We start from the raw sequence: 4,843 nt of genomic DNA, 5'->3' as shown, positions 1-4,843 counted from the left end.
CATTAATCTTAACTGAGGAAAAAACGTGTTCCCTGCTTAACCCATGCAGTAGTTTTTTAATAGTAATTGGTGACTCTTGACTAATATAATATTTCTTCTTTTGAGATTGTGAAATATGTCATTTTCAATTAAGCAAATACCATTGGGGCAAAAAATTAATTTTAAAAGTTGATTATAAGCTGACTTATGAATATTGATCACCTGAGTTTTATTTGAAGGCACTTAAATTCTCTTCTTTATCTTTTCAATGATTTTGAGAGAATTTTATTAATCTATGGAAATAATGTTGTTTGCATTTTTATAAACTATTTTTCTTACGGTTAGGTTAAAAACTTTATTTAATTGTAATCAAGGAACATAATTTTTAAAAGAGCAAAAACTTGACTAATCAATCTCACTGTGTGAGAATAATATTGAATTATGCAAAGAAAGAATTGAAGAACAAGTTGCATTTTCTGTATTGAAAGCAAGGGAGAAGAGTAATGTGAGCTCTTCTGATAACATTGAAAATTAAAATTATAGTAAAGAAAAAAGCCTTTTACATCTGGGTTGCTTTGTAGTTCTGCTAGTTAATTCTGTGTTACTTGCATTAGTGATTTAACCTCTCAAAATTTCAATTCAAAAATCAGTTAAACAGTAGTCTAGATACCTCTCACAATTAAATGTGATAGAATGTAAAACAGCCCAGTATACCATAGGCATTCAGTAAATGTTTCTTTCTTTTTCTTTTCTTGTCCTTTCCTTGATACAAATTTTCATCATAAAATAGACAAATAACCAAAACCCGTTAAGTATCAGAGTTATAACAAGCTATAAAAATAATACATGTTTGGAGGCAGTTTTAACAAAATTAATCCATCGGGTAATAAAGTTATAATCACACACAGCTTTTGCAACCATAAGGCCTATGATCTACTAGAGATGAAAGTATTAGCAAAGTAATTACAAGTGAGTGCATGAGAAAAATTCAAGGAGCAATAAAAATCAAAATCAGGAAAATTTTAAGCAACCCGGGGATTTGCACTAGTGTTCTTAAATAAGTAATACTGAAACTGAAGACTGAAGAATATGCAGACAAAAGCAAACTATAATTTAACCCCAGGATGTGCACAGGCTCAGATGAGAGAATGGTGAATTTGAAAAGCTGAAAGTTGAGTTTGTCTGGGATGAAAGGCAAGAAAGGAGGAATAATTGTAACTAAGTGTGGTACAGTATGTGAGGCAAGCTCGAGGCAGGTGGTAGCAGCCATGTGAGGGAATTTGCCATGTGCACTAAAAGCAATGGGAAGATGCATAGATGCATGCATGGCACTGATTCTTTATGTTCCCGTGTCCATGCCCTTTGCCATATGACTTCACAGAGCCCACTCTCTCTATCCCTGGGAACAGTCATAGCACATAAAACAACCTGGGAAAAAACTCAAGCCACTCCTGCAGACAGCTAAGCAGACAGGGTCCAACACAGAAGCTCTTTGTTCTTTGTATAATTAGCAAGCTCCAGAAAATGCTTCCTTCCCTTTTCAGGCATATACTTGCTTTGGACAATAGACTGAAGTGAAAAAAAAAAAAAAAAAAAAAAGCTGTACCAGTTTCTGAACATAGGCCTCAACATGTCTTACATGCTTCTTGTACTCTTGTACCTCTGTCAAAACTGTGAGAGAAGTGAATCCTCTGGTCACAGGAGGTGAAGAAAATCACTGGGAATAGATTTTTTTTCTAGCTAAGCATCCCAGCTGAGCAGACTTAGGCAAATTCCACCTAAAGAAGATCCCAAGACATTCACTGATGCGTAAAGTGAACCAGCTGATTTGACTATACATGGGCAAAAGTAGCTTGATCTGCACTTTACATACAGCCAAGCTCTGCTTGTATCAGTTAAATATTATAGATGTATGAAAAATACAATTCTATTCCCTCTAGGATAATGAGGTTTTGAGAGTTTTCAGTATGCAGTGACAGCAAACACTGAAGGCTTTGAATCCAGACAGATACAAACATTTTTTACTTTTACAAGATTATTTTTGATATAATTTTGCAAATAAAACAGAAGAAAGAAAGAAAGAAAGAGAAAGAGAAAAGAAAGAAAGAAAGAAAGAAAGAAAGAAAGAAAGAAAGAAAGAAAGAAAGAAAGAAAGAAAGAAAGAAAGAAAGAAAAAGAAAGAAAGAAAGAAAGAAAGAAAGGAAGGAAGGAGAGAGGAAGGGAGGAAGAAAAAGAAAGAAAAGGCAAAATAAAAGAAAAGACAGAAAAGGTAAGAAAGTAAGTCAGCAGTCTGAGGTTTAGAATAAAATGGGGGTGACTGGGGACAAGTGCATAGAGAGGCGTAGATTTGGGAGATATTTGAGGCATAAGAAGAATCAATAGCTTGGTATATTTTGTGTAGGCTACATTGACATTGAGAGATGAAACATATGCTTCTGGCTTGTCATGTTTTACTAAAACAGAGGTACTGAAGGAATCAAAGGTTGTAACAGCAGGAATAATATAATTATAGATGGTTCTCAAAAATAGGAATAAATTAAGTTATCTTGGGAGAGTTGCCATCATACTGATTTTAGAATTGTGACCCAAAATATATATTTGAAAGTTACTCACAATAAAAGGGGAAGACATAAAAACATATTTTGAGTTATGGGTAAAGCTTGAGTCAAGTGATAAAAATTTTTTAAATATAATACTAAGTAATTGATTGTGGTATATCTTGATCAAAGGGGATGTATTTTCAGAATTATCTCAGATAAGTATGTTCACGGTGAGAGGGAGGGGTCCCTTGTAGATATGTCAACTATCCAAAGGGTTTAATATGTCTTTTTGTGGTTGGTGTAGAAACATCCTGGGCATATGATAGGGTTATGTCTATTTTAGATAAGCAAACATAACATGGATAGATTTGGACACAGTTATAGCAGTCTGGGATGACGATTCTGCCTCCTTTAGAACAATGCTTTTCCATATCAGTATTACTGATATTTTAGGTTGGATAATGGAATGGGAGTAGTCTTTGCATAATAGGATATTTAGCAGCATCCCTGGCCTGCGCTCACTAGATGCAAGTAGCATCTCCCAGTTGTGACCAGAAATGTGTCCCTACATTGCTGTAACCCTGTGGGGTAACACTACATTGAATTGAGAAACACTGTTAAGGGTAGGTGATTTTTTTAAACTTGGAAGGCTAAATAATTAAGTATGGATTTTACAATGTATATCAAAACCATGCTAATAATGTCACTGTACATTGTTTATTTAGTTCGTAAATGCTCATTTTTTTTCCCAAGAATCTTAATACAAGGTAACTTTCTGGGGGTAATAAAAATGTCCTATATTTTGTGTGGGTTGTACATTACATTTGTCAAAAACTTTCTATTGAAATAGGCCCTTTTGATCTGTGCGTTTTAATGTAAGTCATTATACTTAATTTTTTTAAAAAAACAACATTTTCTTAAAGTTTAAGGGAAATGTAGAAGTTAGACTTTCATTTTAAACAGCAAAGTATAAGACAATTTCCTTAAGTGCATTATTGTACTGTGGTTTGACACGATGTCATTTATTATATTTCTAAATTTAGTGTATTGTATTTACAAAAGTTGTTTAAATGCTTTTGAAGATTATTTTTTGTTAAGTATGGAAATTCTCCCTGTAAGACATGTGAAAACACAAAGAATATAAAAATTCATAAATATAGTTCAATATATTAAAAGAAATTTAATTAACTCGGTTTTACAAGGTTTTAAAGGGAATTTAATCTGTTCAACCTAGGTTAATTGAACCTTACTGCAATCACAAGTAAAGGTGCTATTTTTCCTTTATTCCTCAAATTGAAACAATGTATCATTACTTTCAAAATTTGACCTTTATGGCTAGAGGAGCCCATATTTTTAAATTTTTAACTTTAATAAATTGAAAATTAATGTAAAATATCGTAATTCTAAATAATCCTTTCTTTTTGCATGAAAAGTTTGTCAAGGATGAAACCACAAGACACTCTGAAATAAAAGAGGCAAAGAACATTCAAGGAGACTGAACAGAAGATGCCAAAAACGTAGTAAGAAAACCGTGAGCACAGAGTAGCAGAACCCATAGAGCAGAAGTGTTTGGAAGAGGAGGTGGTGGTCCACAGCTTTTAACGGGAATGATCCAAGCAAAGAGAGGAAGAAAGAGGTCAGTTGAGTCTTAACATGGTGCCATGGCTATAGTCGTTCTAGTGGAGCATATTTCAAATGAGAAAATAAATACTTGTACAGATGGAGTAAATAAGTTTCCATACTATTTATAGACATTTTCTACCTAGCTAACTAATTCATGTATGTACTGTGTGTTTTTATGTGCATATTTATGTATGCATTTACATAACTTTCAGCTATCTTCTATCTAGTATAAATGTGAATTACCAAAAATAAATACAAATATGGAGGAAAAATCAAGCCTCTTAAGTTGCCTATCTCAGCGAAGTAGTTCTCAAAACTTTTGGTTAGAATAACTTGTATCAAATTCAGGCCTCATATATGAATGACTGCGTGAAAAGCTGAGCACGTTATTTAAACTCTTCGTAGCCCAACTTCTCGAATCATTCAATGGAAATACCTCAAGACGACTTGAAGATTGAGTGAGAGAATTCATGTAAAACGTTCAGGGTAGGACGCTCAGTGTTCTCCACCTGTGCGGCACAATCACTCAAGAACCTAAAATGTAGACTCAAAGGCCCACTCCTGACTTTGGTATTCAGTTGGTCTCAGGGGAGACTCAGACATATATTTAATGTTTTTTGTTTCTGTTTTTAAATTTTCTCCAGATATTTCTTATGCAGTTAGTAGAGAAATCTTAATAGGAAAAGTAGTACATAGTTCAT

Source organism: Macaca fascicularis, chromosome 3 (assembly GCF_037993035.2).
Source record: "Macaca fascicularis isolate 582-1 chromosome 3, T2T-MFA8v1.1".
NCBI classification, from domain to species: Eukaryota; Metazoa; Chordata; class Mammalia; order Primates; family Cercopithecidae; genus Macaca; species Macaca fascicularis.
Note: the sequence above shows the minus strand (reverse complement) of the source record.